General features: G+C 37.8%; 1 protein-coding gene across 3 annotated transcripts in view; it reads left to right on the forward strand.

The window, feature by feature from the left end:
• LOC107590992 (VPS10 domain-containing receptor SorCS2-like) overlaps positions 1-25,047 on the forward strand; it is a 172,458-nt gene that overhangs the window by 117,158 nt on the left and 30,253 nt on the right. The window lies entirely within an intron of this gene.

Raw genomic sequence — 25,047 nt, forward strand, 5'->3', positions numbered from 1 at the left:
GGCACTCCGCCCCTTTGCAGGTAACGGAGTCCGGTCCGCAACTCCGAGATGGTCATACCCCCGCAATGATAGCATGAGTCATCCACAAAAGCCACCTCAGCGTGCTTCATGCCCAGGCACGAGAGGCAGTGATTGTGACCATCATCCAGCGCCAGGTAACGACCGCATCCAAAACACGTATATACGTTGTCGATAGCAAGACCCACATCGTCTTTACAAAGATGTAACGTCAAGTTTGCCACGCAACATCGTCTTTAAAAAGACGCACCCGAAATTGCTCTTTTAGGGGAAAAAGCTCTTTTAGCGTGCTGAGGCGCACAGGGGTGATGATCATCTGCAACACAAACGGGGGTAGTGCAACCTGATGTGTGCAACCCACTCGACACGGGAAACCACCACCGCTGAAGCGCCGTCCGCCAACACGAAGAGCTCTCCAAGAGCGCGCTGAACTCGTTCAGTCTTCTCTCAGTAGAGTAGTCAGGAGCAGAACGATGTGATCGCTCGGCTCCGAAGCGAAAAGCCTGAATATGCGCTGCATCTGCTGCCTACTTATACTCACGCTGTGATCAGCAGCAGCTGGATGCAATAATCGCATGCCAATGTGCATTGGCTCGTTTAGTTTACACTCGAAGTAGATTGGTCCCTCTAAGCGAGATCCCAATTCGTCGGTCCTCCGACGTGACATCGAGAGTGACCGACTGAAAGGGAACCAAGGTTACATACTTAACCTGAGACATTCAATTTTTCCTACCTTTTTGGCAAAAGGGAAAGCTACATCCCTTTTTCTCTGCTTTCTCTGGTCATGTACCAGGGTGTGCTTCCAGAAAGTCTTTTAAAGTCTTTAAGTCTTTTGTCCTTGCCTTTCTCACTATAGTTTTTTATCAGATAAGTAATTTTGAGCTGCAACCTGTTTTATAAATCACTTGTAATGTTGCATATAAATCAACTGCAATTTAGCAACACAGAATGCTCATGTAATTTTTTTCCCCCAAGTCTTAAGAAACTAGAGGATGTGTAATGCAACTGTAACCTTTATATAACTTTAAGCGCATATGTGGCCGGAACAGTTAGTGAAAACTTTCTGTCATGTATTTTAGTATATTTCGATCATTATTTAAAAGATCCCTGAATATCCATTGGCCCAAGAAGTGCCCAGATTCACACAAACAAATGTAACATCTTCGGTCAGCGATTTGACTGAGAGCTCCAAACCGGATCCAAACCAGAGTTGCGTAGTTGTCTCCTCAGTCAAGATGAATGCTTGCTACAGTCTGAAATCTGAAAATAAATATAAAAAGCTGAAATAGATGAGGCTGCCAAGGGGCATGCCATGAAAAATTGGCCAATTTGTTCCTGAACTGGAATCATTGTGCGTGTCTGGGAGGCCAGGGCTCAGCCTGCTCCCGTCACTCGTCTTCCCTCTCTTTCATTCACCATCATTCTCTATCTCTCCCTCTTTTTCTTTCTACCCTGTGTTTACTTGTAGAGCCTGTCCCCATGTTTCTCTGTCTGCTTTCATATTCCTTTCTTCATGGATAAAAATATTGAATAGAACAGTGTTTCTGTAGGAAATCAAGCCAGCCTTGAGAACACTGGGAATGCTTTAACTTAGAATCTAATATAGAAAGTTTAGTGTTTTGTTTTTGTTTTTTTGTGGACAAAATAGTTGCATGGCACAATATAACAATTTTATAAAATAGAGAATTATGTGACAGCTTCAATATGTTGGATTTTATCCAGCAAGAGTGAATATTTCTGCACTGATTGTTCTTGAGAAAGATTGCCATTGCTTGTTTGCTTTACATAGATTGAAACTGAACTTTTTTGATGCAAAGAGACTTTGACAATGTAGTGATGTTGCTTTTATTAATGGATTTATTATTATTTATTAACTGGAGCATTTAACAAATAATAACTAAGTGAAATAAAAACATTATGGAGGTGAATGAAAAGATATTGTTAAAGAAAAGAGCTGTAAAAGGAATGAGAGAGAAGCAGAGGGATGGAGGAATGTGAAAATCAGCAAAGCAGGTTTAGTTTCTGTCAAGCGCTCTCATTATTCTGTTAAATGTCACATGCTGAACTTCAGCATGTCTGTTTGAGTATGTATTTTCAGATACAAAATGATCCACTTGTTGGTTTAACAGTAAAATGTGATAAAGATGCAAGATTTTATGTTTATCATGCAACCCCGTCACACACATGTACACATTCCTGCAGCACTGGAGACAAACCTGTAGAACTTCTGTTTGCTGTCTCGATGAATACAAAGTCTCTTTTTCACATTAGCCTCTGTTTGACTGTTATTAGAATCAAAGGCAGCCTGGGGATCAAGTAGAGAGAATGGAAAGAGTTTCACATAATGGCAGCACTGTAGAAAGGATCTGTTTAAATCTGACTTTTGTCTCCCTTTAGGTCAAAGGACAGACATTAGTGATAAATGTGACAGAAATTAATGCAAATTAAGCTGCAAATTAAAGGGGTCATATGATGTTGCTAAAAAGAATATTATTTTGTGTATTTGGTGTAATGAAATGTGTTTATGCAGTTTAAGGTTAAAAAACACATTATTTTCCACATACTGTACATTATTGTTCCTCCTCTAAGCCCCGCCTTTCTGAAACACATCGATTTTTACAAAGCTCATCGGGGTGTGCTCTGATTGGCCAGCTATCCAGTGTGTTGTGATTGGCCGAATACCTCAAGCGTGTGATGGAAATATTACGCCCTTACCATACTGTGATGGAGCGAAGAGACAAAAACATTAAAACCCATTATAAACTAGGTATTTGTTGCATCCAGTGGGGACATAATTACGGATTATAATGACTTATACTGTCTTTTTATCCATTGCATTGCATCACGCCGCGTAAACATAAAACCATGTCTGCATTTGTGATCGGAGAAATGACAAACAAGTGCTACTCTACACTGCCCAAAAAACTCGCTTTTGAATCATCTGTGGCAAATCCTTTAAATATGAAAAACGTACTTACAGTCTGTAGTCTACTCTACCAGGATCAGGAAACAGTCCTCCATAAAATGTGCAGCACACATCTGAATATTTGGGTTGAAGTGTTCTGGAACAGTGTTGTAAATACAACTTAACCATTGATTGCTAGTCATGTCCTCTTTTGGAAGACCAAACAAAGTAGTTTCGCTTTCACAACGAAACATAGCGTAACACAAGGCGGGCTAGAGTGAGCAGAGGCCGGAGGCTAGAGTGAACAGAGGCCAGGGGCTAGAGTGAGTGGCGCCCGTGGATTCGACGAAGGAGAGTCCAGAGGGCTTGCGGCAACCACATGTGATGACCCCGGGCTGGACTCCGCTTCGTCCACGGTGAAAGCCGATCCGGCGATCCACAGTGCGAAGTTGATGTATTTCCTCAGCGACCAGCATGGATCAGCTCTAGGCATGACGAAGCGGTTATCGTCCTCTTTTGGAAGGCCAGACAAAGTAGTTTTGCTTTCACAACAAAACACACAGCGTCTTCGCGACATGGCGGCAACAACAATACTACAGCGAGAATAAAAGTTACGCCTTGTAAGAAATTATAGTCTGCCTCGACCAAACTCCACTTCAATTAAACTATTCTCCTTTCTCTACAAAGAGCTTAATTATCATAGAGATAATTCTTTATGTAAATAGTATCTCTTGAACGTTACTTCGTCACCTATAGCGTGGGAGCGGCAGTAGGCCATCAAGAACCATTTGCTGACCAAAAGGGTAGTCTACTCTACCAGGCTAGTCTACTCTACCTTTGTCACTACTATTCTGTAATAAAAGTTATTCTTCATCAAGATCTTCAACGTCTTCACTTTTTCTTACATTGGCGAGCCACTCAGCGCAGGAGTTTCCAGAAAGCAGGAAAAAAGGTAAGAAAAGCGGTTTCTTTCTTTTTGCTGGATTGGTCAGGGAAACCCCTTTGTTTAAAAAAATCTAGAAAAGAAATTGTAAGGATAGAAGATAAGTTTATTCAGTAGCAGGAGGAGTTCTTAAGCCTATTTCGTATAATTCTGTTTAAAATTCTAACAGAACTGAATTAACCCGACGTAGTGTGGTGGCAGAGCTGTATTGGAATCGTTGTTTCTAAAGTAACTGAAGCAAAGTGCTTAAGTTTAAAGTTTCTAAAGTAACTGAAACTTGTTGTTGGTCTCTTATAATTCTGTAAGATTCTAAAGTAATTGAATCAACCCGACGCAGTGTGGTGGCAGAGTTGTATTAGATCTGTTGTGTCTGAAGTTGTAAGTTTCTAACGTTGAAACTGACTGTGATGATGTTATAATTCTGATTGAATTCTAAAGTAACTGAATTGATCCGACGTAGTGTGATCACAGAATTATTTCATGATAGTTGTGTTATAGTATAGTGACTCTAAACCAGTAACCCAAAGCAGTGTTGTTTTTGCCCGGCGTACTGTGGCACTGTTATAATCTGATAAATATTAGTTTGAGCCCGAGGAACTGTGGCTAGAAAAAGGCTCTTTGAGAAAATAACAAAAAAATATATAAAAGATCCGACGTACTGTGGTTTTGTCCGATGTACTGTGACAAACATTGTTATATTTTTTTAAACAGTTGCAGAACTTGAAGCTGAAAGTGCTTGTTTTGCCTGTCAGTCACAAGCAGATGCTGATGTGAATTGTAGGAATAGTTTTATGATAGTATTATATTTTAGAAAATATGTTTACTATCAAAAGGGGGGTGATTCTTTATCATTTTTGGGAAATGTGTTAATGGCATTAATATTTAAATTTAATTAATGAGAGATTATTGAATTGCATTCTGTGATTACATTTCTGTAGCTTTGGTTTTGAATGTGAAAAGATTCTTGTGGGGGAAAGGGAGGGAAACCTCTTCTTGATCTCGTTTCAGGTATAAGCATCGAGATGTTTGTTTGAAATGTGTACCCTCCTGGAGAAAGATGATCCGGGTCATATGAAGGACAAGAAGGCCAGCAAAACCAGTGGAGCCAGGGGACTTCCAGAAGAAAAAGAACTTCACAAACTACAACAACAGCTAGAATGACTTTTCCAAATAGAAATGAATGGACAATGGAAAAGAGAAACAAAAAAATCTAACTATTTTCAGAGACTGTGGACAGCAGTCTTATCACAGAGATGGAAAACAAGAAATGAGAAATGCACAAAGACAGACTCTATGCACATGACACCAGAAAGAAACAAACATATGCATACTCGAATGCAGAACATTGGATTCTAGATAATCCAATCACCTTAACATTTGGTTGTTTCCACCTGAAAGACTTCCAAAGATGTGGGAACGGAAGGCTATCACTTTCATTGTTATCCGCAATTTACATTTAAGACGAAACTTCATTTACATGTCTAGCGGGAAGATGAACGTAATAGAGTATAAAATGTTTGAGCGTAGGAGGCTCGGGGTTCAGTCTGACTCCGTTGAACCCAAGGTACTACATGTACTTTGTCACTACTATTCTGTAATAAAAGTTATTCTTCATCAAGATCTTCGACGTCTTCACTTTTTCTTACAGCCTTCTTTCTTTGCGTGAACATTTGGGAGGTGTTATGCAAATCTTCCCACATTGTGACGTAGACATGTGGGGGCGTGTTAAAAAGAGCCGTTTTAGGTAGGCGTGGTTGACTCTTAAATTTTATAAAGAATATCTCTTTGGATTTGAGACTTTAGTCTTTGCATCTTTACAGATCTTCTTTATGCACCAAGAGCTTGTAACACTCCAAAGAGAAAGGAAAAATTGAAATCGCATCATATGACCACTTTAAGGTAAAGGCAGATAACATTGTTACCCTTCTGATGAAACATAAGCTGTAAAGCTAATCATTTGGCCATTATTGTGATTTCTTGAACAGGATTTATGAGAGTTTGTTTCAACAAATGAATAGCAGCAGCAACACAAACATGGTAGTTTGTGACTATTTCATGTTTTGGTGAATATGTGGCAATTTTGCTTGAATTTGTACAATTTCATTTGTGTGGGGTTTTTTTGTACAGTTTGCTTAAAGTACACCACAATGAGGGTTATGTTTAGGGGCAGACTTTAATACTTTTTTTTTTTTAAGTGTATGAATTCATACAAAACAACTAATTTTCTTCATCTCAGATGTCCTTGTTATTTATCTGTATGCTAGTCGTTTCTCTCTTATGCTAGCAAGTTAAATGTAACAGTTTAGAGTTTATTCATAGAGTGCATTTATCTAGTGTATTTAATATATACATTTGAATTTAAATCACTACCAGAATGCACACAAACCTGATTAATCTGGAAGTATGGTATAGAGGATAATAGTCTTCAGTGTTGACTCATATGCTTTGCTTTCTTGAAGTTTACTTTCCAGTGTATGCTGTGAAATCTGTATACAGTATTGAATTATAGATCATCTAACCAGTCATACAGACATATAGCTTGCCTCTGTGTTTCTTGCATTCTTCTTATCAATGCCTGTCGTTAATAAAGTGTTTGTATTTCATTTCAGACTTCCAGATTTAGGCACATTTACAAGAAAAGAAAGAAATAGTAGTATTTTCAGTTTTCTCTAATATTACAGCAGTCATATATGCAGTCAATTTTCCCTGTTGAATAATTGATCAAATGTGTAGATGGATTTATTTGGATTCGTCCTGTATATGAAATGCCTATATTTGATGACTTCTTGGACGCTTCCGATGTGTCTTATGAATGCTATATGAACATGATCATGGGATTGCGTGCAGAGCTGCTTTTGATGTTCTGCACATGCTGCAGTGAGCCTGCGGCTCTGTGTGGGTGTGCCTGTGTGTGTATGCCGTTTTGTGTAGAACACTAAGTCTCCAAGCTCCACACAATGGCAAGGAGTCTTGTTAATCCTGCTCAACTTCTAAAGGTCACAAAACTGTTTTCCTGTAATAACTGACTATGAATTCTACCTTAGTAGTATTTCCTGCTTCATCTTCATACTTATCTTTCAGATTGGTGCCACATGTCTCACATTTGGCGTGACCTGTGGCACATTTTCTTAATATTTAGCTCTTAGTGTTATTCCATAACCTTATGGTGGAAATCGTTTCAGACTAAAATGATGTTCTTCTAGTCTTGAATGTGTTTGAAAAGTCAAGCTGTCAAACATTAGGGAAGGCTGTAATAAAATATTACTTCAACAAAAGTATGAAGTATGATCAGTGAACCATGTTTATATATTCATTCTAGACAGAACTAATCAGACTAGTCATTATATTAGTGCAGACATTAATGTGTATTGATCTGCAAATAAACAAACATTTTATTTTATCACCAACATTAAACAAGTTTAAAAACATATATATCATAAATGCATCAAAATGCGTACATCAAAACTTCAATACACTAAAATATCAATTTAAGTTTACCTAAAATAGCCTACCCAGTACAGACGGTGACATACAAATGCTGCAAAGACACAAGTACAAATCCTATGTTACTGTCTAGATGCTGTCTGTACTCTTGTCCTAGTGCTGAGTGAAGACACAGTGACACAAAGACTAAATACAATTAGCAGGAACAAAAAAGCTTTAAACAAAATGAAGGGACGTGGTGCTGGTGGAAGTGAAGGTCAGGCTGTGCAGGCACCAGTTGGTCCAGAGGGGTGGGGATTGTTCCTTTGTGATTTTTCAGAAGAACTTGATCTTTCTTACTTTTTTGTTAAATAAATGAGACTCTGAGGCTTTGCTTTTGTTGACAGCATATGCTACTGCAAACTACTATAAGATGTTTTTTAATGACGTCTCTTATGCTCACTTAGGACTGCATTTATTTTATTATAATAGTACAGTAAACACAGTTTGTTGTAATTGTTCTTGCTGAATAAAAATGTTTATTTCTTTTTTTAAAAATACCCCAAATTTTTGAACAACAGTAGTGTGTTTATTTATAAACAATCTCATAATAAATGTAAAGATTTTTATATTTTTAATAATAAATATAAAATGGTTGTTTTGATTAAGTACTATATGATTAAAGGTCTACTGGTAATGGTGTAAACTCACTCAGGGTAAAAAAAAAAAAAAAAAGCAAAACACTTAGAAACAGCCCCAGACTGACATTGACCGTTGTTTATCTGGCTCTGGGCTTGGTCAGGACTCCAGTGCACCTGAGCACACTTTATGTCAGTTCAATATTTCAACAGCTCCAAATCCAGATGAATCAAGAGTGCCATGCAACATGAATTATTACTCATTTTATATTGGACCGGATGTACATGCACACACAAGCACTAAAATCGTGTGCATCTACATGAATTTTCACCTGATTGCTCATATTTGCACATTCATCTGGCAGTCAAATTAGTTAGTATGTTGTTTTTGATATTTGTAAGACCAGATTCCTGTCGGCACCCCATACTGTGCGATACACTGTCATTATTGCACTGTATCTGAGCGAGGTACAGCTTACACTGACACCCTGTGACCTGTCATAACATGCCATAGCATCCTTCCTGCTGTACACCATAAAACTACCACACCTGCCACAGTCTGGCAAAACATGCTTCTCATGCATAATGCATATGCAGCTGTCTTACTGACCAACAAACTACACATAGGGAATATGCATAACAGAGAGTATCAGTATGCAGCGTGAGACACCTCACCAGACGAAATCAGACAGACCACCCGTGTGCGTGGACACAACTATGTGGATGTTTTCCATAACAATGCTACGCACTGGTGCATAAAGCAGCATTTCAACATGTATTTGTGTGTATGAGCGCGAGCTTATGCCTCCAATGAACAAAAGAAGGATGATGTTGCAGAAACAGGAAGGGAGGGAGAAAGGTGGGATTTTTGGAAGGTGTGTGAAGGATGGGCTGGGAGACTGAGAAGATAAATTAAAAGCAAAGATGAGTGCTTAGCTGCACTCACTTCTTTGTAACAAATCTCTCAGCAGAAACGGCTAGACATGTTTGTTTTGTAAGGAGATTGATGGTTTGAGCTTTTCACCATTGTTTCTGCATATATTAAGTGCTCCACTACTCTTTCAAGATAAAGGAAGTGTAAACTTTCTCTTTAATTACTGTGGTAAATCGATATTTTAATGAATATGCCAAAGTTGTTGCCTTGAAAGTGAACTAAAATATTTTACAACATATTTTACTACTAACATAATTTATTACCTCAAAAGGTATATGTTTATTATGACAGACTTATTCATATTTTTTTATAAACATTAATGAAGACAAACGAAAATGTGCATTTTTTTGTGATTGTTGTATCTGCTTTTTTCCACCAAATTTTGATTTTTAGTAAAAGTAATGGAATGAATGAATGACATAACAAAATATTGACTAAATGTACAGGATATAATAATCAAAAGACAAACATTTAACCAAAAAATTACAAAATTATACCAGATAAGTAGATGTAGTTCATTATATGTGTGTGTAGAGCAGAGGAAATATAGAAATATTACTGTATGTGCTTTATGAAGTGCCTCATTTTTCTCCATAAATCAGTTCAGCTCAGATCCTAGCCAGCCATCCGAACTTCCCTTTGTGAAGCACATGAAAAACCTTCTCTGAAAACTAACAAAGACTTGTTTTTCTTTCCTCGTGCCTTCGTTTCATACAAGATGTGAACATGATTCAATCAAGCTTAACAAGCCTCTAGAGAGCTGAGTCATGCTTTGACTTTAATGAAAGCAGATATTGTCATTAGAATAAGTCTGTCAAGCCAGAACATGGAAAATATTGCATCATTTCCAGTTTAAGCGTTTTCATTTGTAGTCAGAGAAGTGCTCGAACCAGAGCTGTATGCTGCATAGTTATGGTAGGAAAGAGGTGTGTTATGCTGGTGTGCTTCACTGTGCCAGACTTCACTCTGTTTTAGTGAGCTTGAATGTGTTTCATCAATCCTCTGTCACCATCTTAATTAGCCTATTCAAACTGCATGACAGCCTCTGCTGACCTGAAAAAACAACTCATTATAAAGGCCATGTCACCACCAATTATTCTTTCATTTTATTTCCTCTTCTCCACTGAATTTTTTATTCTCTTTTCCAAGTCAAAACTATTAAACAGGGCTCAACAATAAGGTCCATTTGGTTCAGTAGTTTCGATTTTTAGTGTTCTACCATAATATAATTTATTTTTTATTTTTAGCAATGCATCTTAGTGTCAAAAACTGCAAAGACAACTTATGTATATGTGCTCTATTGACTAATAAATTAAATCCATTCATTGGCACCAGGTGTCTTTGCTTGCTTTTCAGTATCAGGGTCATGTTCATTCATAATATCTGCTGTTTAAAGAAGCATTGTTTTATTTGCTGTGCAATCAGAATTGTTAGTCAATTGAATGCAGTTATTACTGATCTGTTGTAGGTTATCCAACTAAAAGTAGAGCGCTGTGACTCTGAATAGCTCTTTACTCCTTCTGTAGATGTTCTTAGTTTGACCCTTGTTTTGGGTCATTTATGAGCAGTAGTACATTTTCACTATGAAGAACTGTTGACCACACCAAGTATATTTTTAGCCTATGATGAGTAGTTCATGTAATGGTTGAAGACAGAGGGACATGAAACTTGCATTTCCCCTATATTTCATATCTCTTTTTTGACCTGCTCATTTAAAATTCATCAGCAAACTGTAGAAAAGACAAGAGGTGAAAAAGGTATATGGTGTTAAAAAGAGTGCTGAGGTGCTTTAAAAGATCACCTCCATAACAGTCTAAATATTTCAGTCAAGATAGTCCATCTGTAACAGCCGGACGACTAAGACACACAAATGCACTTACATGCGCATATAGAGGTGGCACTCAATCTAATGTGATACGCAACTTGACACATCTCAGTATCACACTCTGTATCTCTCACCGTGCATCCAATCCTCTTAGTCCTGATGTGATATTTCTCTGAAAACCAAGTTTGATATGTCAGACTATACGACAATAGGTGATAGGTACAACAATAGGTGACAGAGCACTTCATACAATCCTCTTCTGTAAAGTCAGCTGTAGGGATTCAGAATGCATCCTGTGTGTGTCTACCTGTCTGTGCATGAAGGAGTTATATGTGGAGTAAACAAACTGTAAAAACTAACAATCTTGCATGTGTTCTTAATTGTATTTTGAGATACATGAATGTATTTGCTGACTGTGCCTGACCCATTTATTAAGAGGTTGGGCTGCTAGCCCTCAAGCTCCTCACCTCATTAAAGATCTACAGGCCTTGAAGGACATTACTGAAATAGCTTTCACAACACCTAGTAGATGCCTCATTGGGCTTCAGTCAATGTTTATAATGGCTAATGTCTGTGGAAGATTAAAGGTCTGTTATAACAGAGAGGTAGTTTGCATTAGCTCGCTTGAGCGTACAGGCTCACCGTTCAACTAGAGTCTCTTTAATAATAAGCCACAGGTGCTCCAAGATATAGAGAATAAATTAGTGTGAAATTATGACTTCTAAATGGCAAAAACCATATTTACTGCTTCTCTAGTCTATAAAATAAAATGTCAGTCTGCACAAATATACTTATTAAGACAAACAACACCAGGTCAACCTTCAAGAGAGCATTGTGTAAACGTTTAATGAACCTTTTTTATTCCCCCTCCCTTTTTTTAGAAATTGATTACATGCAACAGTGAGGATGAGGGATTAAGAAGATTTACAGATAAACAGCGATGTTGGCACTTTCAGCCACATTTAATTCAGCAAAACATTTGTGCAACACCAGCAAGCATTAATGCAGCATACATTGACAGACAGACATGTTCTGTTCAGACACCCTTAGACAGTAAAGGGTCAGAGGAGGAAAGAGGGGACCACTACTAGAGTCCAGTGTTAACCTTTTTTCTAAATAAGGCTGCTTTCTCTTTTAGTTTTACATTTGTTTGGTCTAGGAAGCCCATATTCAAGTATTTGCATTGTAAAACACAAATTCTGTCTGACCGCTGGCTGTGTACAAGGTGTTTTTTATGAGAAAATGTGCCTTTTTGTGTAATGCGTATTCAAGTGGCCACGTTTTTGTGTTTGTACATGCAAGTTTGGGTGTGTGTGTGCTGTGGGCTGTGCATTTGTCTCTTTTTGTGACTGGTGCGTTTTGTCCTTACTCTGTTTTTTGTGGAACAATCAGGATTTTTCCCAGTAGCATTGCCCAATATGGTCCCTGGCAATGCAGAACTGTACTATTCCGGAAATCAATAATGAACAAAGGATGAACGAGGCAATTATGATGACAAAAAAAAAAAACGAGCAGAACAACACTGGGCCTCCAGTGGGCTGCTTTTCAAGACTGGCTGGCAGAAGAGAGAAAATAAAGTGCATCATTTATACACACTTACTGAACATGACATGACTGACATATGATTGACCTCAAAACCACTCTGTAATCCAACAATATACATTTACATTTACATTTACATTTAGTCATTTAGCAGACGCTTTTATCCAAAGCGACTTACAATTGGGGGATACATAAAGCGATTCTTCTTAAGAGAGGCAAACAGACACAAGAAGTGGTTGTAATACCAAGTTCTTATATACTATTTTAGTGCCTTCAGAATTCCTGTTTTCACATTGTTTCTTTGTTTTTTGTGCATGTTGAAATGCACAAACAGAGTCTTGGCTGTAAGGACCCTTCCCCTATATCCCTGAGCTATTCTGGGATCTTCTTGCTGATCTCTTAATAACCCCCTCTCATTTTCTCAATGGGAGAGTCAAAGCGGAAATCAGAACAGTAATCACTCTGAAAGATGTTGGAAGAGAAGCATCATACTTACAGGAAAATGCAAGTGTGTGTGTGTGCATGTGTGTGTTTATTTTCATGTGCACCCCCTGCTGCTGCCCCTCCAAGCACTGTCATTTTCACAGTGGGTTGCTGGTGCTATGGAGGAAAAGAGTCGAAAAATAAAGAGGAGAAAAGCATAAGGTAGATACAAAGAGAGCATGTGAATGAAAAGTATGATAGGAAAAGCATTGTGGAAGATCACTGGTGGCAAATAACAACTTGTTATTCTTAACTCATTTCCACAGTGGTAGACTCGTGTTTGTGTGTGTGGAAAAACTACCACACAAAGAAATGCATTTTCATTTGGGCATTTTTCCAGCTTAAGCATGCTGCACACTGTATGATTTTGGCTATAATTTTGCTGTCTAAAACAAATTTCTGCAATCATAAAAGATTTTGTGGATGTCTTAATGAAAAGCGAAAATGCTAAATGTTTCTGAGAGGGTTGTGTTTACAGGTGAGATATAGAATATAAATATAAACACAATAGAATTCAATGGAAAATCTCCAACATGACAGAGAAATACAAACGTGTGTGTGTGTGTGTGTGTGTGTGTGTGTGTGTGAGAGAGAGAGAGAAATGTTAAGTTAAAAATGCTGATATTTGTTTATATGATGTGCAACATAAATATTTCATTATGATTGAACTATCAACATTACCTTGAATATGCTCTGAAGAATGAGCTGCAGTCCAAGACTTCTGTCTCTCTTTTTTATTATTTTCCAGGCAAAACATTGCCAGCATTAGGGGGGGGGGGGAACTACTGGGTTTTTGCAGTATAATTTCACATGGAAATGAGGATGTCAGAATAGACGTGGACTGTGAGCTAAAATGTCCAGTCTGCGCTGTCAATCTGAAGAGGAAAAAAAATCAGACATTAACCACTGGCTTCAGCTAGTTAGCTAACTTGAGAATATGTCCACGCTGCGAGGAACACAGGGAGCAGCAATAGTAAACATCTTATGTTATTGCATGCAGATACATTGCAATACCTTTCATTGACTGCAGTGTCATCCAGTGGACACACATGCTACCAGAGACGATAGCTTGATCAAAGGACATTGAGGAAGCTCAATTTTAAAGCAGTATGCCTAACATCTGACGTGACACTGGGGCACACCTCATAAAACTAGGACTGTCCTGAGTAAACCAGGACATCTGATAACCCAAGCCTTTAGGCTCCTGTCAGCCTAATTAATCATTTGAATGAATCCAGCCTGAACTTGAATGACTTTTTCCGGTCTGCATTCACAGCCTATGACAGCTGATATGCAGCATGAGCAAATTGAGAAAGTGGAGATTTAAGGGAACTAAGCTACATTAAATTCAGCCTCAGCGTCCGACGGAAGCCTGTTGTTCATAGAGTTAAACAAAGATGTATGTGCTTTTATTGGTACACTGTGTAGACAACTTCAAATAATATGAACGCAAACATACAGTAGCTTCACTCGCAGCCCCAACCCCAACCCCATCACCTTGACTGATTGATTCCCAGCTCTTTCCTGTCGTATCTACATTGGTGTTGTGGTTCACTACATAATATCGTTACTGAAGCAAACCAAAGATGACATGCACCAACATTAACAGAAATGAAATGTTGCTGCATGAAAATTTTTATCTCCGTTTCCATTTAGATTTTTCCATTGGAAGCCAAACCAATTCCGTATATTACATTACTGGTAGTGATTTAGCACTTAGTTCTCGAGTAATGCTGTTATGTTGTGTCCTCAGGGGCACTATTTATATCCCAATCTTTCTCTGTCAAATAGACAGTAAACTGCTTCAGTCTTGCTCGGTTGTCTGCTCATGATGTGCTGGGTAATAGGTGTTTTCACTGTCACCGGTTATCATGGCTGTTGACAGAAGTCATAACCCTATCGTGGGCCATTTTCATCATGTCATAAGCTATGTGCAATTGTCAAACCATTGTCTTGTTGTAAAAGTGCATGTCACAGAACAATGTGATCCTTAAAGAGATTGTTCACCCAAAAATTTAAATTCTGTCATTATTTACTCACATATATTACTTTCTTTCTTCTGTGGAACATAAAATAAGATATTGTGAGAAATCTTTCAGTGTTCCAAATACATACAGTATCACACACACATATATGAATAATAAACACAAACATGCTGTGCTAAATTATTCATACATGTCTAATACCTATTTAAGTATGACTTTTGTTTCTTATGCATTTATTATTATTATTATTTTATTTATTGATTGATTTAATCTATCAAACGATTGATACACAGAGAGATTTAAATATTTTATATAGAAGAGAGAAAAAAACCTCTCAAAGGTTTTATAGTCATCAAAGAATGTCTTGTCACCAAAAAAAAAAAGCCTTATCACAAACCTGGTTTGAATGGTCAGAGTCATATACAGTAGGTATGATAGGTAAAAAAAAAATAACTACATTTGCAGTATCGTTGTTTTCTGCTTTGTTTTAGCAAAAGAATTGATCTGTTTTGCTGCTCACTATGCTTCTGTTTTTAAAATAACAGCGTCATCCGCAGCTCGTAATGGTGCTTTAGTGTCTTTAGAGAGAAGCAGAGCACACAGGAAGGGCTTGAATGAAGCCTGTTTGCCAGATAATATATATATATTAGAGGAAATAACACCGAAAGATCATTACAATAAACGACCCTGAGCACTTGTGGTGTGACGCGCTGCTCAATTGATTTAGAAATGGTAAAATGGTGCTGCCATTGCCATTATGCACCATGGTCCAGTTGAAACCAAGCCGACATCTGAATATGCCTGTCTTATATGAAATGTCTGAGATTTAAATGTGTCAGTTAATTCAATCAAAAAGTTACTTTATTTTAGGGAATCAACAGATGAATTGGATTTTCCAAAATATTCATGTTTTGGCTTTACCTTCTTGTTTTATCCAGATGCTTTCTCTTCACTTGGACACTTCTTACATCTGCCATGAAATAACAGCACTTTGGTATTCATTCAACTAAGATGTTCAAACGTACAGTTCAAGAATGGAAAGCAGAACTCGATGTAATTGCCTTGCATTTATAGCACCATGTGTGCCCTCTGCGATTGAATGTAACATCCTAATATCCACATGTTTGGGGAAAAAAACCTATCTCTGGATTCTTTCTCTGTGTCTTACTCTTTTTCACGTCCTCTCTGTCACCTCTTCCAGACTCTGGAAAAAGTTCCTCTACCTTGTTTCTATTGACATCCGGTAATCCGTTTACAGCTGTTCACTACAGCTGTGAAAATACAAGAACATTTGCCTCTTTTCCCTCCACACCCACAGACATTAAGAATAAATAAGGCAAGTGAGAACGAATGAGAGGAGAGAGAGAGTTTGACTAATGATGTTTCTACGTGAGCTAAATTCCCCATTATTGACACAATATGTAATTATTCCACCTATTCCTCTTCTTCAAAATGAGCAAGAATGTTTGAATTGGATCGTCTCCCACTCACTTGACTGGTGAGGAGTGCCTGAGGACAGCGGTCTCCACGGAGACCACATGGTAACCAGGGTAACCTGGCCTTTGACACTAGATCAGTTTTCAGAGGAAATGGGTCGAACCTTTGGCGCGGAAAGGAGGGTCTCTATTGCTTCTTACATGGTCTGCAATCATGTTTGGTTAACATTACTCACATTAGTTTAACTTCTCAGCATCGTCTGTGTCTTGGACCGTTATTCTGCCCACAGTCCAACACAGAATCTGCTTCCTCCTTTCTCAGGGTGAATCATTCAAGTGCATCCTCACTTTCTTTTTCAGAGGAGCTCTGAACTCTACTCTCCACTCTACTCTCTAACACTTGGCTTCCTGCTTAAAATGACAACCAAAAAAACTGCAGAAGTAATAATACAGGGAGGGTGCAATTGTAATAATGCCCATTGTAGGAGTGGGCGATATACCGATAGACACTTTTTGAGAGATTTTTGACTATCGTCTCTATTACGGTTACACGCTCACGTGGCGTTGCTGTGCTATGTGGTCACGAAAACGTATCAATTGCACGCGTTTTTAAGCATTGCTGTTTAAAAAAAGTGATTTTAAGTCTTTGAAACACAATCAGCAGTGAGAGAACTAATTTTGCTATATGCACGCGCTGTCTGAAAGTGCTCATAGACTGCGGGAGTACTGAACTGAGTTTTTATGTTTGTTAGTTTTTACACTTGTGTAACAGTATATTGGATCCGAGCAGCTCTTAAAGTGACAGCAGTCTAATATTCCTGCTGTCTGTCATTCATGTTAATCAAATAACAGAAAAAAAATATCTCACTGCTCTAGACTAAATCAGTTTTGGAACTTTAATAAGAAGAAATATATTTAATTTACACAGTGAAGAATATGCATTGTTTTTACACATTTTATTACTGTATACAATGTAGCTTTTATTATTATTTTGTTCTACTGTAGGTTTTTTGTCCTGTTGCTTGTAATTCGTTTCTTATTCTTATTTAATTGCTGACTGTTTACTTGTCTTAAGTTAGCTTGAGTTGTTTATTTAGTTTGTTTGTTTTATGTAGGCTAGTGTTTTTTTGTGTGATAATGACACTGGTGACAAAATTCTGACATTTTTATGGTATAAAAATTGTGCTATCATAAAGACCTTATTTAAAGCAAAATAACTATATCGTGATATGTATTGTTACGGTGAAATAAAGTTACTCATGTCATGATATAAGATTTTAGTCATATCACCCACCCCTACTCATTAGTAGTGTTGGTAAAAAAAAAAATGATAGCATTAACATTGGTCTATAACTAGCTGGGTTAACACCGCATTAAATTAAGACACAGAAATAGGAAGCATATATTTCATGGAGTAAAATGAAACGTGAATTTTATTTTGTGTTATTTTATTCATTAATTCGTTAATTTATTCATTCATGTGTATGTTTAAATATTAATCATTTAAGGAAAAGTCAGAAAGGAAAAATATCATTAAAGAAAATACAGTTTATATGTACAGTTCTGTTTTGGGGTTACATCTGCTGACTGTTTATACATCCTTTCCTCATGTCAGAATGAATGATTCTCTTAAGTCATTGTTCTGGCTCACATAACACAACGTGAAGAAATAGTCCCATTTCCTCTTGCTTTCTGCCTCCATTCTCTGTCCATCCCAATAAATAAGTCTCTCTTCGACCTCTCTGTTTTCATTATTGTCCTGTCTGGAAGTGGAATACTGCAAAATAATCTAGCCATTCTCAGGGTTTAACATGATGGTTCAATAAAAGCTAAATGAAATGGAAAAGCATTTTTTTTTCCAAACAGAGATTTGCTGATACATAAAGCAAACAGCATTCTATTTCATTTTGGGCAGAGTGAAAGGTCAACCTTTCATTTACCCCAACGTCTATTAACTCCTCTCCTTCTCTCTCTCTCTCTCTCTCTCTACCACCACAGTGTTATACCTCTACTGTGTGTGCAGCCATCAGAATTTAAATTGACCATGACTACACAAGTCTGTGGCCTCCAAATTAACTGCCACATTTATCCATGAATCATCAGAGTCGAACAACAGCAGCCATTTTATCATTGTGAGGATGCATATTTTGTCCTTTGAGGCCCGATTTAAGCATCTGTATCCAAAGCCATTTTCCCCATTTTAGACATATCTGTGTCAGACAAACAAATTGAAATGACAATTACTCATGCGGCACAATGCTTAATGAATGATGACAGTACAAGTGCAGCTATTCAGACGTGTACCTGTGAATGTGCAGCCGTTTGATTTCACCCAAGGTGAGTGCAAGGAATATTACTGGCAAAGTTTGTGTTTGCTTTTTAATCCCCACAATCCTTCAGAGGAGAGAGGTCCTGCATTTACGATAATCAGTCAGACATGCTGAAAAGTTTGAGCATGCACAGCCCCGTCCAAATATATTAGCTAGCGTGCTTCTCTGCCAAGACATACAGAGTCTGGTCTTAAACTATTTGCTTAATGCCTCTGAGATCAGTGGAGCACAGAAAAAGGCGTAAAACATTTCATGATGAAAACTGTGTAGTACAGCATGAGGTTAATAATGTAACTAGACCTCATTCACTGCAATGCTTTATGTTCACCTAAATCCTAGCAGTAGTTTTGATAGTAGCTAAATGGTCACAGAGGGCTAGTCTTGTGTAGGGTTGACCTTTTGCAATCAAGTAGACCTGTTCCTTTATAGTCGTGCCCTTGAGCAAACGACACTTAGCCTCTTGGTGCTACAGGGGTGCTGTTGCTGTAATTAGTGTAGTAGATGATGAAAATTGACCGCTAAAGGGCAAAGTTATAATCTCTGTCTACATATCTCTTAACTGATCTCTCAGTGTGTATGAGGGGGGACTCGGAACCAAGAGTGCCTTCTTACAACTATCATTAAACTCCTTACGATTCCTATCATTAAAATGGACTTAAAATAACTTTTTGACTTATATTTCAGGCTGTAAGAAAGCCTGGATTTTTTTTGCATATATTTACTTGATGAATTTTGTTCTTACAATAGGTACATTGATTAATGCATTTTTAAGTTATATGTGTAAAACTATTCTAAAATTATTTTAAGGGCCTTGAAGGGCCAACCCCTTATATTAAATTTGAACAGTGACTGCTTTTAGTAGCAGCTTTAAAATGAACTGCTGTTTTAAAATCCTCCTGTCAAATCTGCTGTAACGTTGTTATCATAACGGAGACAAAGGCACAGATGGCACTTTTTGCACATTTAAAGTGGTAGGCTGAGATTACTCACTCAGATCTCACTGGAGTCCGAATCAGAGAGCCCCCGCTGAGACGGGGAAGGAGATTAAGCTTTCCCTGTGGAGAATCTGTGCCATTTTGACCCAAACAGACTGTCTGGAATCGGTGACTACTGTACATATGGAAAAATATCCACATTGGGTCCTTACTGTTATTTGATAGGCATAGGTCCATTAGGTCAGAGAAAGTATGTGATTGCTCATCACTGCTTTTTTATAACAGAGTTTTAAGGTTGCAGGTTTACATGAAATCTATGTGTGCAGAAAGATCTGTAGATTTTTGTGTATTTATTTTGATAGTTCGATTATGCTTTCAGTTACCAATAACTGTAGAGTGGAGCACCAAAATGATTTTGTGTTTATTAATTTGTTCGCTTGTATCTATTTTTTCTTCCACATGTCATGTGTAGGGCTCCATAGTGTAGCACTTTCTCAACTCTATTTAACACATTTTACTGTGTTTTTATTCATCATTTGACTAACACATTTGAACAGATGTCCTTATAAAATTACAACAGAAATTATAAGGGGGAAAAAAGTCTGAAGTCTGATTCTGCTTGTTTAAACGCTATATAATACGCTATGGATGAAACAATATTTGTTTTGAGTATTGTGTGTTTATGAGAAATGGGGAATCACTGCATCATCCAGCGTAATGTAGGTTCTGGCTTCATCTATGCTTATTAATGGAGCAGAAATGATTGACCCAGTATTGACTCTGAAAGGCATTGATTAATCTACCTACATAAATCAGCAATTTTCAAATGCCCCAATTAAACTTCATCTCTCTAGCATTTAAAGAGAGGATCTAAATAATTTCCTTTTGAGGACTGTCACAGTTCAGCTGAGTTTAGATTATTCCAAGTTTGTCTCCAGGAACGTGTCTATATCATTAGTTATATACATTTATTACTGTTGTGGAATCACACTTCTAAACATGACTTTATTTTGCATATTTTATTAGTAAATAAAAAGTAAATGGGATTGGGTCTAATCAGATTGTTTCCCACCACAGTAAACCAAGGCTCCAGTATATGATGCATTGCTGACCATAAGAGACTGAAGGCTATATCAATATATATTGATAATCTTATCAGCAAACTGTTCCCACAGCTAAAATATGATGATTTATCTTGATATAACACTTTAGAATTAGATGCTTTTTTTCAAGAAGCGCTTTCCAATAACTACTTTTCTTTCAGATATCCCTTAAAATATAATTTGACTGTAGTAAGAGTGGATAGCCTGAAATTAATATCTACTTACGCTATCAAACTTGACCTTAGACTCAAAAGTTTTACAGCTTTAAAGCTGATGCTGACAAATTGTATCATGTTTGAAGAGCTGACAGCCAAAAAGACATCACTATGGACATGATTTTTACCCTAAGGCAAGTTTTAATATGATCAAAGACCCTTATACACAATATTAAGCGACAAGAGATAAAGCCATGTCAGTGAAATGTTTTTTTTCCAGTCACCAGCTGTGACCGTAACAAGCGAAAGGACATTGTTGATCATCAGTCCCACTCCTCATAACTGTACATTATAGGGCTATATCGCTTTGATCAAGTATAATTGCACTGTGTAGAAATTGCTAATTTTTTTTAAGATGCACCTTTTAACACTCTCGTGTTAGCCACATCTGCATGCAGTGTCTTAAAGGAAAAACCTACAGTACATGTTTGTGTGTGTGTGTGTGTGTGTGTGTGTGTGTGTGTGTGTGTGTGTGTGTGTGTGCACGTTTTTGTGACATATGAGGACACAACTTTGTATAACGACATGGGTATGACATAGGTATTACAAGAAGAAGGTGACTTATGGGGGCATTACCCCATGTCCCCATTTTTCAAAACGCTTATAAATCATACAGAGTGAGTTTTTTTGAGAAAGTAAAAGTGCACAAAGTTTCCTGTAAGAGGTAGGGTTAGGTGTAGGGTTGGTGTAGGGCGATAGAAAATACAATTTGTACAGTATAAAAACCATTACGCCTATGGAATGTCCCCACAATTCACAAAAACAAATGTGTGTGTGTGTGTGTGTGCATGTCCTAATGGGTATACTATTTGCACAATTTAGAGAGCACCATGTACCTATAGACTTTCCATTGCTTATCTTTTCTGTCATCAGATCTCATGTTAACTGAATCTCATTGAATCTCATCAAATTGTGTCTTGTTATGTTGAGGTACAGTATCAGTGAATATTGTATCTCTGGCTAAGAGAATAGATGTCAGATTGTATTGTAATGAAAAGTCTAATTCACAGCCTAGAACTTGGAACATTAAATATCTTCTGATTGGCTGAGATTGTGTCATGTCACACAGTAGTCTCTCTTTCAGGGTGAACAAAGGACTTTTTGCTGGAAATGTGTTGCCTCTTTTCTGGATGGGACATGGTGTAAGAAAATTGATCGCTTGATCACAGGATCACCCCTACATTCCCACATATTAACATCATTTAACATTGGTTTAACTACTTTAAGGGTGTGTTTTTTGCAATTTTTCTGCCAACAGTCAAGGTGTATATGATTACACCTTCCTCAGGTCATGATCAGAGAGCCGAGACCCCACAGTGCAGGAAACTGTATAATTGTTGCCATGCACTGCACCTACAGACAAATGTTACATAGTAGCCCCAAGCACAAAGCTGTGATCATGCACACAGTGTGAGCATTGTTATCCCTTTTTTCCTTTTGTCTTCAGTGTTTTCATGGGTCCTCGTCCCTGGTGTAGGTGTTTGATGTGTGGGCTGTTCTTTAGTCTGAGCTGAGCCATTATGACAGGCAGGAGGGACTTAATAACAGTGCTTTCACCCTAAGCATGCTCCTGACAAATTACCTGTGTGAGACCTGGATTTAGAGAAGGGTCAGTGGAAAGATCACGCTCTCTCTCTCGCTCTTTCACACACACACACACACACAAGCACAGACAAACACACATTTCCTTTGTCTCCCTTGAAAAGGGAGTCTCTTCACTGGCCTCTGTCCCTTCACACTATCATGCAGACATAATAGATGCTTAATATCTATTCAAAGTGTTTGATGTGTGTGGGAGAATATTTCCATATTCCACATTTGGAGAGAAATAAAGAGAGAGGGGGATCTGTATATGTGTGTTGTCACAAGCTTGCCTATTGGCAGAGTGGATTTCTTAAAGGGATAATTCACCTAAAATGAAAATTCTATCATTATTTACTCACCCTTACCTTAACCTGTATGCAAAAGAATATTTTTTCACAGGTTTTTTGACTATAGAGTGACAGTTCATAGCAATCATGTCAATGTCGATGTCTAAAAAGGACAAAAAAGCATTCCTTATATATAATTCATATGCTATATTTCAATACTTTTGAAGTCACTCAATAGCTTTGTGCAAGGACAAACATGAATTTTAAAGGCATAGTTCACCCAAAAATGAAATATCTGTCATAATTTACTAACCCTCATGTTGTTCCAAAGCTGTATGATGATTTTTTTTCATTAAAAACTCCTAAAAGAAACCTAAACGAAGATATTTTGAGTAATGTCTCAAGTGTTTTTTGTCAATGGTCAACTCAAAATATCTTCTTTTATGCTCCACAAAAGAAAAGTCAGGTTTGGAACAACATGAGGGCAAGCAAATGAATTCAGAATTAATTTAAGAGTTAATATCCACTCCATTGTGATGTTCACTTAAAAACCACTGAGACTAGATTGAATCACTGAGTTGAACTCGAGTATTGGACAGATTTGTGAATGAATCGTGTTTTTTTGTTTTGCTTTCTTTAGTTTTTTTAAACCAGTTTTATGAACCGGATCTGCTGGTTTAAAAGAAACTATACACGTTTCCATTTAGAACGACTTGAGAAAGATTAAATGATGACAGACTTGTGCACTATGCCTTTAATCTGTGCCTCTGTCTCTTGACCCCACTGTCTGTTGAGGACTCTCACTAAAACAAGCATCTCTTGTAGGGAATCCTATTTTTTTCTCTCTCTCTGAGAGGTGCATCAGGTAGAGCTAAGCCAGAATGCAAACCCAAGCAGGTCTCGGTTGTTTCAGAAGAAGCTTTCAGCATTCAAACAGCGCTCCACAATTCTACCCCTCGGCTTTCTGCGGTTGAGTATTGAAAATTTGCCGTTGCCGCAGTCAGTTTTCTTCAAGTCTGTCTTTTGTTCCAGTGGCTGAGCTCAGGTGCACAGAACAGACCTCTCTCACTCTCTCCCCCTCTTCATCTCTCTATGCTTCTCATTTTCCCGCTCAGCACTGACTGGATATCAAACCTGCCAATTTGCATATTAAATTGGGTGGAAAGCAAAATTAGTAGAGGTGCATTGAGTAAAAGCAGTGACACACATGTACACACAGACATGTTTGTCTCTTTCGCAGGCTGTTCTGTTTACAAAGTTCCACTGCACCGAAAGACTCAGCGGAGTGTTTGAATTAGCGACTCGTTCAGAGCTTTGTTGCGTGATGAATATTACTGCTGTTCATTAGCATGAGTAATTAGGTCAATACTATCACGTGGTCTCTTTCATGAATGCTGTGTAAAGGTGAAGCATTTAAACATGGCACTTTCAGAGGAATGTTGAGACAAGCGGTATGATTGTTCTCTCATGTTTCTACATAAAGTTGTCCGTATTGTCTTTCATCCAATCATGAGTAGGCATACAAAGCTTGATTCTTCATAAAAGACACTATGTGACTTGCCTATTGTGAGAGAGGATCCAGTTGGAGATCTTTAAGCAGATTATCTTATAGCTGATTACATGACCTACAGACAATTGCTAAAACCTCATTCTGAAGTGGCAGTCAGACATCATCGCAGATTGGTGATTACGCTCTTAAAGCGCCATCAGCCACCACATTCTGCCCCATGTTGTTTTACCGGCCTCTGTACCCTCTTCCAGCCCTGCCAGCTCGCCGTACTCCTCTGGGACAGCCACAGGATGTTGTTTGATGGCTTTTATCCACAGACCACAAAGGGGGCTCTGTGCTAAACTCTGCGAGTTATTGCTTTAAGAGGGAATTTTTACAGAGAGGAGATTCTTTCCTTTTTCCCCTGGAGTCTTTGTTTTGGGATGGATAACTTGTTTCACAGAGATCCCTTTGAGAGTCTCTCTGTTTGGCAGTCCCCTTGAGGATCCCTGCTTGTTTTTTCACTGCGCATTTGGTGAACAACAGCGCCACTTAAAGGTAGTTAACGGAACTGCATCTTATAATAAAGTTCAGTTTATTTGATAAATTCACACAACTCTGGGTCATTCAGAGGCATAGACTTTATTCGGTTTTTTTTCTGACTAAGTGATTGACTTTGGTTTTGCCTTTATGTTTCCTCTTTATCTTGTATTTGTAGCATACATGTATTTTTTTAATGTGTTGTGCAACAAAAACACAACAGAGACATTAGTGCACTTTAGCTGAAGGCCCCATGTGGGTTAAATTGTGCGTGTGTCTGAGTGTAATATAAAGTAGTTCACAACTTTACGGAACTTTATATATATATATGTGCTATAAATATTTAAATCTTGACTTTTCCATTTAATACAATATGTATTTACAATAGATATATCTAAATACCATGGGGCAGTTGGCTGTATATATATATAT

Source organism: Sinocyclocheilus grahami, unplaced genomic scaffold (genome assembly GCF_001515645.1).
Source record: "Sinocyclocheilus grahami isolate Dianchi unplaced genomic scaffold, SAMN03320097.WGS_v1.1 scaffold136.1, whole genome shotgun sequence".
NCBI classification, from domain to species: Eukaryota; Metazoa; Chordata; class Actinopteri; order Cypriniformes; family Cyprinidae; genus Sinocyclocheilus; species Sinocyclocheilus grahami.